Genomic DNA, 15642 nt, shown 5'->3' with positions numbered 1-15642 from the left:
TATTACAGTGACTTCGTATTTCTTTTCTCTGATCGGCTGCTTACTAATTTTAGATTTTAGGGACAGGGAATTCCTTATTTCTAAATTCTGGACATCCTACACCTTCTATACCTTTTATGCCGACATTCCAAGACTCCATGAGAAAACATCTTGAAGAGCTCATTGTCAAAGTGCAACCCGCTCTTCCCACACTGTCCTGCCAAGGCCTGTCCCTACTTCAACCTTACATCACATCCTACTTCTTGAGCTTTGGGGCTGCCCAGACATCTACCCATGGAAGGTGGCCACATCCAAAACTGTCTGAGCCTCACAGAATCACCGGCATACGTTCCAGCTAGTGTCGTGCCTCTTCAACCACGGGCCCATGTGTGGCCGTGAACATCAGCCTGGCTTTACACACCTTGTACTCTGTGCTTTCTCAGGGGGAAAGGGTGTTCTTCACTTAAGCTGGAATACAGTTCGTGTGGTTCTGCACAAGTAATATGGAAGTACACATATGGAGTTCTCTCAAGTGCCCTTGTACTCGGTGAGAAGCAATGGTTTGCAAGTCGTTACGACATCCAAATTCCTGACGATTTCTGACTGCTTTTGCAACGTGGTGACAAAACATGGAGGTCATTTTAATATCAGATTTTATTTCGATGAAAATATCAAAATTTCCAGAGGTAATGGAGTAAGTATCCAGCTACAAATTATCTGGGAGGTACACCTTCCATTCCCTTCAAGAAAAAGGGCTCACAAACACTGGGCACTTTCAAAGTACCAGGCCCCATCATGAGCACCTAAAAAAATGCTATCCCATTTCCTGTCCACTGTGAGGGAATGGCCAGGTAAGCTCCACTGGCTACATTTCTCAGATCTAACAATGAAGGTCCAGAGAGGTGAAGGTCATTGCACAAGTGCATGCATTTAGTCAGAAGTGGGACTAGAAGCCAGAGCTAAGTGTGTGTGACTATAAAGACTGTTTTTTCTACTACAAAGGATGGGAAATGGGAAAAACAGCCTGCTCAAAAAATAAATGCATGGGAGTACTGGTAGACCTTCTCCTGTGTGATCCCTGAAGGAGCTGCTCTGAAACCACCAAAGCCAGGACAAGGGGCTACGTTGAGTCCAGGTAGGCCCTCATCTCATGTAGGAATTAACAGCTGTCCCTAGTCAACGTAGTTCATTGAAGGCATTTAATCGAATCCATTTATCCATTATTAATTGGTCTCCACAGGCCAAAAAAAGAAAGAATCTGTTCATCCACTTGACCTAGGGACTAGCTCATCCTTGATCTCAGCGCTCTCAATGGATCATCCAGAAGAAGAGAAATCCTCCAGGCCATGGCTGAGAAACAGCATCTCTCCCCCAGAGCTGGCAGCTTTGTGAAAGCCATCAACTTAATATCGTAAGAGATGAGGTAAGGCAAATGGAGGGTACAGTACTGGAAAAACCCAAAAATAGACAGGGAGAGCAGAGCAGCTTCTATTTCCCACATTGCTCCAAAACAGTAGCATTCTCTCAACATGAATGTCTTAAGAACCAAAGCACCTTTTCCTCAGCCTTGATTTTTAAATGGCTGGAAATATAGGGAGACAAGAGTGCTGAAGAATCTTGGCTGAGAGTCAAGTCTTGGCTGGGGGGGCGGGGGTCTCAATCCCAAGCCCATTGCATACCAGCTTCAGGACTTGAGCAATTACTTAATGTCTCCAAGCTTCAGCTTCTTTATCTCTAGAAGAGGAATAAACCTAGCATCTCCCTGTCATCAGATCGTGAGTGCTAAATGAAGAAATACAGGAAAGCTCTGGACACAGGGCCCAGCACACAGAGAGTACTCAATAAATGTTGGCTATTACTTTCAAGAAAGAAAAAGGTTAGCTAGTCTATAAATTTTATAGGCCAACATCAGTACTGGAAACAACTCTTTGCCATACCCGAATCTTCTTTGCTTGATCGATACGCTTATGATTTCTAAATGTAAAGCTTCTCTTAATTCACGGTGTGGGGGTCTGTGGGGTAGTTAATGTTCCCCAGGACACTTCTTCCCTCTGCACCCTGCTTGGGTCATGTTCCTCCTGGACAATCTCTTCAACATTATGGTCTTAGCCATCTACACATTCCCTCAAATATTTATTATCTATTAGCCGCCAATCACTGTGCTCTGCATATGAAGTTAAGGCACCATATATCCTGCTCATCTCCACCTGGATACCCCAGATACCTGAAAACCAAAGTGTCCAAAACTTGACTTTCCATCTTTCTCTTAAAACATGGCTTCTCTTCTTGCCTTCTTTCTTGGTCAGTGGCTCCACCAACCACCCAAACTGGGAACATTCTAGACTTTCTTTCATTCCCACATCCAATTGATTCCCAATTTTTATGGGTTCCAGGTCTGAATGGCTCTCCCAGCCTATTATTCTCCATTCCCAGCTGATTCTGACTCATACTTGGCACTCACAGCATCTTCTCTCGAACACTACAGCAGCCTCCGTGTGGTCTCATTGCCTCCAGTCTCACCCAGCAAAGCCCCACATGCGGCCCAGAGTCATCCTCTGAAACATGATTATGAATCTGCCAATATCCCATTTAAAAACGTTCAAGGATTCAGGAAACCTCCAAAATAAAATCTCTGCTCCTCAGCCAGGAAGGCCCACCCTGATCTAGCCCTGCCTACCTACTCAGCCCCATCTGTGGCCATTTCTCAACAAACCCCTTCCCATGACATGCCACTGCCTACCTGCAAGTCCCCCAAAAGTCTCTTCCTACATCCATGTCTTTGAATATGCAGTTCTCTGTGTTCACAATTCCCTCCCAGTCCTTGGCTTCTCAGCTCACCCTCATCATCATCTTTCATGAGTTCAAATCCCCCTACAGGCCTTTGCTGATTACCACTCCCCAGGCTGTGTAAGGTCTCCTTCCTATGTTCCTTCTATAATAAGCATGACCCAGTATTGTAACTTGCTCTTTTTTCTTCTTTCGCTAAACCCCCAAAACCAAACGGTCATCTCTTTAGGATAGAGATTCTATCTTTCTTATTTCCAGTGTCACTCGTTTTTAAGGATAAAAAATGTTTAAAAGTTTTTGCAACTGAGCAAACCAGAAATCTCTGAAAGCAAATGTTTTATGCATATCAGGGGAATAATCATACTGATAATAACAATGCCAACTATTTTTAAGTGTTTAATATGACTAAACACTTTATAAGCATAGCTCATTTAATCCTTGTAACCACTCCATGAGAAGGTACTATTTTTGTTCTCTTTTTGGATGAGGCAAATGAGGCACAGAGAGATCACATATGCGCACGTGCACACACACACACACACACACGTTTTAGAGTCAGAATAATATAGTTCCTAATGTGGTCATTTACCTTCTAAGTGACCTCGAGGCAGTTCACCTGGTCTCCATTTGTTTCTTCATCTCTGGGATGCAGAAAGATTTACTGTGATAATTAAAATTTATAAAATTACTGGCACACAGTAGATACTCCATGTGACTGCCTCTTTCCCCAGACAGTGACCTCTGACAACTTGTCCAAACTCTCATTCAGGAACATTATTGAATTCTTAAATTGGAAAAGTAAACTTCTGGTTGGCTAGTTAAGCTCTGGTTCATCCAACGGACCACTCTGACTCTCTCCCCATCCTTGCTCCCCTATTTGCCCCATAGCCTCCCACTGACACGAGCTTCATGAATAAAGTTAGGACTCAGGGTGAGTGATCTGGGATGGGGTGAGAGTGAACTTAACACAGTTTACTTGATAAATACAAAAAGCCAAAAGCTTACCAGTTTGCTTCGGAGGTTGTGAAGCAAATGTGAAAGTGTTGGATGTGTATTTTGGTCAGCCACACCCAAAAGGCCATTTCCAATGCCACAGATCCAGAGGTGGAAGCCCAGAGATCTGACATAGGTGGGGATTTGCCATGAGCAAATTTAAACAACGAGCTGTTTGTCTGGAGATGCTGAAGCCGTCCTCCCATCAGCTCCAATCCTCTCCCCTCCTGCTCAGCCCCTCCCCAGCTCCTCACAGAGGAATACATTGACATTTCGAAATGTATTGATTACAGGAGCAGACTAGGTCTGGGCAGGGGAAGGGGGAGAAATTGATTGATTTTATTATTTGTGGGAGGAAAAAAGAAGAACAAACAACGGTGCTTTTGTTTGGAGGACAAAACCAAAATTATCGGTTGAATGGGGCTGAATTAAGCACTTAAAGTTCAATCTTTCCAGAGTGCTGACAATGCAGGTGGAGATCAATACAGAAACAATTTGCACCGTGGGGAACCTGGGCTCTGGTTATTAACAACTAATTATACCAAGTTTTCTGCAGGATTGGGTTAGTTCTCTTACAAGTTGTGATACAGCGGAACTTGCAGGCAATGTCCAGGACAGGGATCTGGTTCCCAGAGCAGCAAGTCCACAGCTCAGGGCCAGGGAACTCATGGACGCTTCTGCTCTGTGGAGCCCACTCCATAGTTTGACAGTCACAGATAAGGGTATAGGAAGCCTGCCATATTTTTAACAGAATTTTAAAATATGATTACCAATGGCAAGGCTGATCTTTAACCAGGAGCATCAGTATAGCCATACCAGTGGTTAAAATACTGAAATCCTTTCATACTTGTTAGTCAACAGCCACTCTTGGGACTGCCCAGACCCCTGCTCCACCCTGATCTAAGAACTAAAAGGTTAACACCTGACACGGTAAGGGTTGGTTCTCCAGTATGCACCCCAACATCCATTCTCATGAGTCAGTGTCCATACCCTATGGGTGGTTGAACATTTTGATTATGACCCTAACCACAGACAATGGCTTTTTATGATCAGCTAGTTACTGATGTAGGAAAGATGTTGGGGTTTGGAGTCGACCACCAAGAAAGAATTTTTGAGACTTCTGTGGTGCAAACAGTGGTTTTCTTAAAGCACAGGGACAGGGCCCATGGCCAGAAAGGGCTGCACCAGGGTCATGAGGAGTGGCCGATTAGTTACTTTCAAACTGGGAGAGGGTTAGGGACAGAACAAACCTCCAAGGTATTTTGGAAACGAGGTTCCCAGGACCTTGAGGGGGCTAGCTGTTGTTAGGAAAAGGTCATTTATTACTGTTTAGTAAAAACTCAGTCATGAGACCCTTCAGATGTATATCCGTGGATCACATGCTTGGGGATGATGGCCAACATATATCTTGGGGTGTAGAGATAAAGGAAGTTTCCGAAGGAATTTTTATATGTTAAAGTAGACTCACAGGATCCTGGTTGGGGGCGGTCAGGCTAAGACTGCCTTTTGCCCTTAGCAAAGTATTAACATCAAGGCAGCACGTTTCTAGAGGAAGGTAACTCTATTTCAAGCACTTGTCAATGGGCTGTAAGTAGTAAGGAAATTTAATTTTTTTCTTCTGCTTTTGTTTCCCACATCAGTTATCAGCAGCCAGTCTACAAACCCAGATGCCTTCTAAAGTCATACACATACTATATCTACGCACACACATATACATATATTTACTTACATAGAGCTCCATGTGTAGTTATATAGAATTACGTATGTATTATATGTAGTTTTATATACAAAAAGATAGATCAATAGCTTAATAAACCTGGTACATCTGGGAGATAGCTCCATGTTAGCATACATAAATTTACCTCATCTTTTTAACAGCTACATGGAACTCGACTGTAATTTAGCAACTCCCTTCCTGATGGATATTTTGGCGGCTTCACTTTTTCACTATTACTAACAATGCCGTAATGAACATCTTGAACATATGTCCTTCCCACATATACCTAAACACTCCTGTAGAACAGATCCCAAGAAGTGGAAATGCTGGATTAATGGACATGTAGGTTTCTGATGTTGACAGGTCCTGACAAACTCGTCCTACTTTCTTTTACACACAAATGACAACACAGGTGCCCCATTCACGCAGACGGTTTGCAGAGATTAACCCCTCTCAAGGTGGTCCCTGGTCAACCTGAAGAGGGTCCACGATGTGTCCGTCTGCATTTAACATTAGAGTCCACCAAGCTCTTTCACGCCTGCTCTGGCACACATTTGCCCACAAAGAGGCTGAGGGAAGCTTCACTGCTGTTGCAAACCAACAGATTATTCCAGATGCCCCCAAAGCTTCCAATCTGTTGAGCTGCCTGAGAAGAGCGAATAGCAAGATTCCCTGCGGAGCCTGGGAGAATGCACGCTCACCCGCCCTGTGTCATCAATTGTTCCCCAGGCCCTGAAGCTGCTTTGCTTGTCTCCAGAGCCACTGAAAGTCCCCCTGACAGTTGTGACAACTCCTGGCCACCACACCTTGCCTGGGATACCCCAAGCCTCTCTTGAAAAACAGCTGTCAGTTTCTGTCCCTCTAATCAGAGGACCTCAGACACAGCACAGAGGGCTAGATGGAAAACATGCCAGTCTATCCCTTCTGTTTCCCTCCTTCCCATAATAAAAGCTCCGGGGCCCTGGAGGGGACGGAGGAGAGGGAGGTATTGCTCACAGTAAAAGCATCTAGACCCTCAGTTCAGTCAGCCAAATGCCCCACTATACAAGCATTTTTATTCATTCCACAAAGGACTTGAGGCAGCTTCTGGAGAAGGTACACAACACAATAAAATTGGAAAATGTAATTAAAAGACAAAGCCAGGGGAAATATATATGGGATAAGAAATGAAGACCAAAAGGAAATGCATCTGGGTTCTGCACCATTTTTAGATATTTCAACTCCAACGGGACTCCAAGCTCCCTGGTTGCCAAAGCAAAGAAAAAAAAAGGGGGGGGGGAGTGGGAGTAAATTAGACTTATAATATCCAGACCCACAATGTACATAAAGAGAGTTCCCACATTTCGCCCATTTAGGCTTTAAGGATAATCAGGAAGAAAAAGCAGAAAGTAAAGATGACACGACCCTCAGTTTCTCAGTACAGTTATGTCTCCTTTGAACATGGGTCCCAGGAGCTGAAAGCCCAGCCAATCCACCTCCCCAACCCACCAGGCAAAACCCTTCTGAGCTGACTTGATGCACTGTGCCCCATTTTAGCTCCCCCTGCAATGTCTACTCCACACAGGCCGCCCCTCACCTTGCCCTCCCCCCGCTCAGGGTGCTGCCCAAACCAGACAAAACCCTGAGCACCTAAGACGACCCCCCCCACAAGACTCCCAGAGATCTGCTTAGTCGGCCAGTGAACACAGCCCGTCTCTCCAGCCACCTGGATAACCAGGTGTTTCTGATTTCTCCCTTCTAATCCTCCTCCTACACACACACACACACACACACACACGAGGATATGGTAGGAGACCATTCCAGTTTGTCTACATCAGAAACCACAAAGAATATTTTCACCAACCCCCTTCTTTTATTTCGTTGGGAACTGTTAAACATTAAGAAACATCATACAAAAATCCCGATTTCTCAATTTTAAAAAATCAGGCCAAAAAAAATTTTTAAGTAGGCAATATAGTATCTCCCCATAGGGCGGGTTAAGTACCAGTTGCCCCCTTAAACACAGAAAGGCACCTCCAGGCTGCCAGAATCCTCACCACTCCCTATGCTTTACCCGTCACCCACTTCACTCACCATGTTTGCAAATCCCAGTCTGGGCAACTAATGCTTAGGCTTTAAAAAAAAAAAAAAAAAAAGGGAAAAGGCAAATGGAGTGAGCAAAATTACACTGAAAGACTGGAGTTCAGACCCATGACTTACCATCCATCTTCTACATCCACAAAACGAGGGGTCAGACTCCAAAAGAGAAACTCTTCCCACCTCTGACAAAATTCTTTCTTCTGACTGGCAGAGGCCTTGCTTTCCAGGGTGGGGGAATTTGTTGACATCTATAAACCATAGCAACTCTGATGAAAGGGTCAAGAAGGGGGCTCTCTATGATGGGGCCATTTCACTTCATTTTTTGCTGGAAAGGTCTCACCCTACCAGGGCCCTCACCAGCCCCTCCCCCAGGTTGTGCCAGCACGTGAGGCTGACGTAGCTACAAAGATGAACTGCAGGCTCAGAGGCAGTAGATTCCTTTTGCAGGCAGAAACAAAAACAAAACAGAGGAATTTTTTTTTTTTAAGTCTCTTCCTTCCCTTACAATAAATTGTTGCATAAAACCTGTAGCCTGTTCACCAGAGGTGGGCTGGAGTCCCAGGTGTGTTCTGGAAGCCAAGCCTTGAGCGCCATCTAGGCGCAGAGGGTGGTACTGCAGGTGCCAAACGAGCTTCACCTGCCAGTTCTTGCGGACCCTTCCCCTCCTGCGATCCCATCTCCCATTGCCTGAAGGTATCAGGAGAAGCGATGTGCTACACTGGGGGGCCAGGGGCTTTGCAGTCAGACCCTGTCAATTCACTAACTGTGGAGTCTTGTTTCCTTATCTGCAAAATGGGAATAATCATGCCCATTTTACTGAGTGATTGGAGGATTAAGTAGGAAAAACTACATACCCTGGCATAAAACAGAGAATCAATAAACTTCCATTCCCTTCCCCCACTGCCCTAGAAATTTCTTCAGCCCACAACCAAGTAACTCTGGAAGGGCTGGTTTTGCTCATCTGTAAACCAAGGATGCGGGACCTCCAGGGTTGTTGGAAGCAGAGGGAACATAACTGGGTATACACAACTCCTGGCACACAGTGAGTGCTCAACTGCTAAGAATGGGAAGGAAGGAAACTTTAAATCAGGACTTGATCAGTTACAGGCACTGAGGTTATATGAATACATGAGATGGTTATAAAGGCAAATAAGACAGTCTTATAGTGAGAGAGTCAAATATAAGTAATAATACAAGGTAATAAATTAGATGTGTGAACAAAGTACATGTCAATACAGCCTTCCAGGCGGTATCCATTACTAAACTTAATTTCCATAGGCACCCAGCAACAAAGGAGTCTCACCCCAAATTCTGAGCCAGGAGAGACTCAAAGAAAGTAAGGGGACGCACCCTGAACTTACACTGTTTATGTCCCAACCTCTCCTCTGTTCATATTCCAGATCTGACCCATCCTCACTTTCTTCCCCAAAATGGCTTCCCCATTTCTGCCACTGAACTAGAACAAATTCAAAATCTGACTCTTCCTTCCCATCTCTCACCTCTCCTCTGCCCCCAGTACTTCATCGGCCTGAAGTCCAGTCTATTCCAATTTTCCATGTGTCTCCCCAGTTAGACTCCTCCACTCCACCCATGCAGGAGCCTTCTACCTGGCTCTCTGCTCTCTTCCCTCCAGTCCCTCCTGTGGGGACCTCCAGGGGGTCTCACGCTTTCAGCAGATCCTGCCGCAGGTCTAACCTCTCTAGGCTGCTCAGCTTCCTGCAACAAGCTTTTCCCAACTACATGACCCCGCAAGCGTCACTGCTTTCCCTAAACCCAGACAAGTAGTTCCCAATTCTGCCTCCACAGTAAAAATAACCTGCAAAGCTTTACAACACAGTTTGCCAATAAGCCCACGAAAAGATGCTTGACATCATTAGCCATCAAAGAAATGCAAATTCAAGCTGCAGTGAGATACCATGTCACACCCACTAGAATGGACATAATGAAAACATACGGACAACAATAAGTGCTGGTGAAGATATGGAGAAACCCACCTGTCATGCACTACTGGTGAGAATTTAAAATGGTGCAGTCACTTTGGAAAACAAAGCTGGCATTTCCTCAAAAGGTGAAGCACAGAGTTAACCATTTGACCCAGCAATTCCACCCTTACATACATATCCAAGAGAATTAAAAACAGATATCCATGTAGAAACGTATACACCAATGTTCATAATAGCATTATTCATCATATCCAATCATCCTGGATTGAAATTCCTTGAATGCGGCCCAGGAATGTGCAAATTTAACAAGGGTCTCTTCTCAGACATCTTGCAAGTTGAGAAGCACTGACCTACCGAATTGAATGAGTCCAAGGTCTGTGTCACAGCCAATAAGACCCTACCTTCAGGACCTGGCTCCACCCACATCTCTAACTTCCTCTCCCCCCCACCACCTCCCGTGCAGCTCCACCAACATCCCCTGCTCCGTGTAACAGAAATGACCTCTCCCTTCCCCTTCCCTTGGCTCCTCCAACTGGCCTCCAGGCCTCCACTCCAGCTTCACCTCCTCTGGCAAACTTTCCCTGGCCTCCCAACCTCCTATGAATGTACTTACTAGAGCCCGGTGCTTCTCAACCAGGGGTGACTGGGCTCCCCAGGGGACACCTGGCAAATATAGAGAGAATTCTCATTGTCCTAACGAGGACTACTGTCACCTAATGAAGCAGCTAACATCCCACAATATACAGGACAACAACGCGTGCACACATACACACACCCGCACACACCACGGAATTATCTAGCCCAGAATGTCAATAGGGCTAACACTGAGAAACGCTGCTACAGACGATTGTCATGTGAGTTCCACAGGGCAGGGAATGTCTAAGACTCAAGCACGTAACCTCCCTACCAGGTATAGAGCCTGGCACACAATAGAGGTGCAGTAAATATTAGTGGAACGGATTATCTGTTCCCCTCATCTAGCACTTAGGTGTGCTCATTTATACTCTACCTTACTCAAGAAAAGAATTGTAGCTGTTAACAAGAACGTATGCAATACAAAAGGGTAAAAGGAACAGGTGAGAGGGTCTTAGAAGGAGAAGATAAGATGAAGCCATAGATGGGCTGCATCAGGTAAGCATCAGAAATGGTGATTATAGGGGCACCAGGGTGGCTCAGTCGGTTAAGCATCTGCCTTCAGCTCAGATCTTCAGGGTCCTGGGATCGAGACCTGCATTGGGCTCCCTGCTCCGTGGGGGTCTGTTCATCCCCCTGGCTTGTGCTCTCTCTCTCTCAAAATGAATAAATAAAATCTTCTTTAAAAAAAAAAAAGAGAGAGAGAGAAATGGCGCTTATAGCCATAAGGTAGAGATGCGCTGGAATCTGATGCCGGGCTTCCTGCGGGCCACAGCAGCAAGAGAAACATGAGACTCATAGCATTCAGCCAATAAAAATACCTCAGCTGCTCGACGGAAGCACAACCCTCTCTGCGGCTGACACGGGACAGACACCGGGAGCGAAACAGGCAACCCTCTCAACAACATCGAGACAGCAGGAGTCTTTCATGATGATTTCTTCTTACTCCTTCTGGGTCCCTCTCTCCTCCCTGACCTCACTGTCTTTGCCATGTGCTTGGTAGTGTCTCCCTACCCCTTGAGAATGGATGAAGACAGGCATGCCGCAAGCAGGAGACGTAGAGGGGTTTCTGCAGCTGGATGTGTTGCGTGTCAGCCTTCACCATGAGAGGTCCTGGCCCTGGTTAGCCCCCTAGTCCAAACAGGTTGAGAGACACGGAGTTGGGCTGACTCGGGCCAATCCACAGACCTGAGACCTGCTGCAGAAGCCCCCAGCTGAGCCCCTCCTAGCTCAGCTAAGCCATTGATGACCTACAGCTGCAGGAGCAAACCCGGATGCGTGTGGCAGAGCCTCCCCAGCCATCCCCCCAGAGCCCCAGCTAAATCCATGTTCGGCACGACATGCCAGGCTAGGGGGAGGGTTTGTTATGGGGCAGTATTCTGGCACTAGCTAAGACATCTCCCTCATGCAAAGTTCTAGGAGGACACCAAAAGCATGGCAAATATAAGTAAGTAAATAAACAGAAGCAATCTTGGGCTTATATTTAGGGAGTGACTCCTTCATGACAGTCCACACTCCCTCCCCCAAGGACCACCACAGAGCTGAGCACTTAGAGATACTTGATGTAAACGTGTCAATCAGCATTTGATGGGGAACATAACCAAGCTGAGGCATGTCCACAAAAAGCTGCAATGAACCAAAATCAAAACGCTTGCAAAATGGGACAATCGACTGAATCAGTCCACGTACACTCAGGTGTTCTAAATGCCCTCTGTCATCTGAGACCTGCCAGAGGACCTAAAAGAGATGACGTGGTGGCAGGTTTCCCCGTCTCAGTTCCCACGTGCTATCCATCCTCCTGCATATGGTTGGGTCCTTTCCCACCACCTCTGACCCCTTGGGAAGAGATCCAAGAACTTTCTTGATCTCTCACTCATGCATTGGCTCTGCTTCCAACTCAGAGAGACAATTTCGGTACTTCCCTCTACTGGGTGACAGGCCTGCGGTCTCTGGCTTGTCTGCTCCGGAATTAAAAGGCTCAGCCCTGTCTATACTTATATTCTCTCAATTCCTCATGCAACAGAATGCTTAAAGGCATGAACTGTGTAGTCAGGCAGTCCCCGTGTTTCTACAGCAGCTCTGTCACTTCTGTGCTGTGTGACCTTGGGGAGGCACTTAACCTCTCTGAGCCTCTGTTGCCTTAACCATACAATGGACATAATAATACTTACCTACCTTAGGGTTGTTAGGCTTGAACTTGATAAGACGTATAAAGTATTTAGCATAGCCCCGGCACATAGTCAGTGTTCAATGAATGTGAGCTATTATTATCGGGCTTTGAATTCAGAGCAGACTGGTCAGATAGAGCTTCTGTGGAGTGGAATGAGGAACAGAGGCAAGAGGACCTACTATGAACACCTACTGTGTGCTGGCAGCTGGGCTGGGCACTTTAAAAATATGCTCTCCCATTAATCCTCACCACCACACCCTGCCTGGATATCACTGCTGCTGTAGCAGGAAATCAAGTGCGAATTTTCCAATTGTTCTGGAATTGATGATGGTGGCAAGCAGTTGGCTCCTAGCTCAGGGCAGGAGATCTCTGAGAAAAATGGCTCCTACAGAGGATGATCATACATCCGCATGCCTGCCTGGGATGGTCCCTATTTATACCTGTTGTCTTAGGATAACTATTAATAACTCTCTGCTCCCTTTCACACTCGGGAGTGTCCAAGTTTGGACAATAAATTATATGGTCAACTACCCTGGAGCTGGGCATGGGGATGGCCACAAGAAGGGGGGCTAGCATCCCCATCCCTGAGCTACAGAACCACGAGGCCCCTTCAGCGTGGTCATCAGAGCAAAGCCAAGTGAGGATTCTCAGAACGTTTGCTGTAAACAAAGCATGCAAGAAAAGGATGAAGGGAGATCCCTCCCCTCAGCCCTGTGCCCTCAGAGCTCTTCAGGGGATGCCCGTGACCCTATGGTACAGGACGAAGCCAGTGAAAAGCTAGGAGGCATCCGGGGAGCCACAGAGTTTGGGAGTTTGGATCCGTGGATGATGAAAGGAGTCAAAGACAATTTTACTTTTAACTTTTTGAGGACCCTCCATACTGTTTTCCACAGGGGCTGCAACAATATGCATTCCCACCAACAGTGCACGAGCGTTGTTTCTTCTCCGCATCCTCGCCAACACTTGTTTCCTGTGTGTTTGACTTTAGCCATTCTGACAGGTCTGAGGTAATACCTCACTGTGGTTTTAATTTGCATTTCCGTGATATAACACTGTATGTTAATTATACTTCAATTAAAAAAGAAAAGAAAAGAAGCCAAAGGGAGGCAGGGCTGGCCCTCTCTTGGGATCTCAGTGACAGACGAGCACAGGTAAAGATGGAACCCAGCCCATCACCAAGGACAGAGCCACCGCCTTTGCAAGACTTGAGCCGCAAACAGACCTGTGTGAGATCAGAAACACCGGCTCACAGCAATGGCCTTGCCAAGTTACAGAAGGGTTATGCCTGCCGGCTTCCTTCTCCCACCTCCCCCTCAACACATCGAGGAGAGAGGTGGAGGTGTAAAGGGCTGAACACCCCCCACCTCTTCGGGTCCCTGCCACTGGAAAGGGAGAGAACTTTTCATTGGCTCTGAAATGGGAGGTTTAAGCTGGGCCTGACTGAGATTTATCATAGCTGAAAGGAATCAAAAAGATAAGGGATCTGCCACCCAGTGGGGTAGAGAGATTTAACACACAGTTGATAATAGGATAAAAAACACGAAAAACAAAAAACTGCCCTGTGTGTGTACTCTTTGGAGTTGAAACTTCTTCCCAAATTACCTGTCATTTATTATCTACAGTATAGTAAATGCTTTACACACTTTAGCTCGCTTAAACCCCACAACAGTCCTTACCCCCCATCTAACAGCTGAGGGAAAGAGCTAAAGTCACTTGACCTGAAAAATCAGCACAGGGAAGATTCGAACCCAGGCCTGTCCATCTGCACAGCTCTGGCTCTTTCCCCAACAGCGAGCTATTTCCTCTACTCCATCTGTGCCCACCTCAGTCCCCGGATGTCCCTGCAGCCTCCTCAATTCCTGTCGTAGGCCGTAGCCCCCGCCTGGTAAATGGCACGCGGCCTCTGTGGGAGAAGATTCTAACTGCGCCTGACCACAAGGTCTGCAGGGAGTTCATAAATTATTCCAGGAGAATATCTGCACTGAAGGTCTATTGACTGGAGTCCATTTCCTGAGCTGGCATGTTTTTTTTCCCCGGCAACTGTTGCAGAGCAAGTGCGAGTACAGATCTTGACACCTCACCTCTAGGGTCCCTCACTTACTGCCAAGGATACAACCTTGCAGTCTGCCTCCCAGTCAAGGCCACGGCGAAGGACACTCCCGTTGGAAAGAGTCAGATTTGCATTAGGGGTCCCCTGGGTTTCCACAGAAAAGGCACTTCTGTTCCATTCTCTGTGGGATTTCAAATGAATACCACGTTTCTCCCTCCCAGCCTCATCTTTTTCCCCACAACTGATTATTTGCAGTATTGTAATGCCCAATAAACAGAAACAACCCAAATGTCTACCAGTAGGGAAATGTCTGTATAAACCATGACACATCCACCCAACAGAGCACTATAAAATCATAAGAAAAGAATAAGGGAGGGGCGCCTGGGTGGCTCAGGAGGTTAAGCGTCTGACTCTTGATTTTGGCTCAGGTCATGATCTCAGGGTTGTGAGATCGAGCCCCACGTTGGGCTCTGTGCTGGGCGTGGAGCCTGCTTGAGATTCTCTCTCTCTCTCTCTCTCTCCCCCTGCCCCTTCCCCCTTGCTCACTCTCTCTCACTCTCAATCAATGAATAAATATTTAAAAAAAGAATTAGGAAGAGCTCAATACTCCCAATATGGAGTGGTCTCCAATTCATAGCTTTTAAATGAAATGAGCAAGGTTCAGAAGAGAGTATACGATTTTATACAGCAAGGAGAATGAGAAAATAAAGTTGTTTATATTAGCAAAATGACCCAGTAGAAGGATAAACCAGCAGAAAATGGTCCCCTTGGCTGGAGAGAGTAACAGGACTGAAGTGGCATGCTTGGAGGCAAAGAATGGAGTAGAATACCAGGAAAGGAGTGTGGGGTGGTCCACCCCACCAGATGCAGCCAATAATCTGCCCTGTCTGTAGAGAATTTTAAATACAGTAATAAAACCAGTACTAAACACAATGTGATGTCCTAAATTAGATCCTGGGTCAAAAAAAAAAAGGCGGGGGGAGGCGGAGGGAGGACATTAGTGGTAAAATGTGAATAAAATCTATACAGCCTAATAGTATTCAGGGGTATTATATCAACATTGATTCCTTAGTTTTGACAACCATAACATGGCTGTGTGAGAAGCTAATCTTAGGGGAAACTGGATGAAGGGTAAATACGGGAATTCTCTGTGCTATCTTTCCAGCTTTTGTGTAAATCTAAAATTATTCCAAAGTAAAGGGTTTATTTTTAAAGATATGAGACATGCTGAATGGCATATGAATGAATAAGCATTTATGGAATGAGAGGGGAGGAAGCAACTCGAGGTCAT

The sequence above is a fragment of the Mirounga leonina genome, unplaced genomic scaffold, assembly GCF_011800145.1.
Source record: "Mirounga leonina isolate KUSES-001 unplaced genomic scaffold, KU_Mleo_1.0 Mir_175, whole genome shotgun sequence".
Lineage (NCBI taxonomy): Eukaryota > Metazoa > Chordata > Mammalia > Carnivora > Phocidae > Mirounga > Mirounga leonina.
This window is presented reverse-complemented; position numbering follows the sequence as displayed.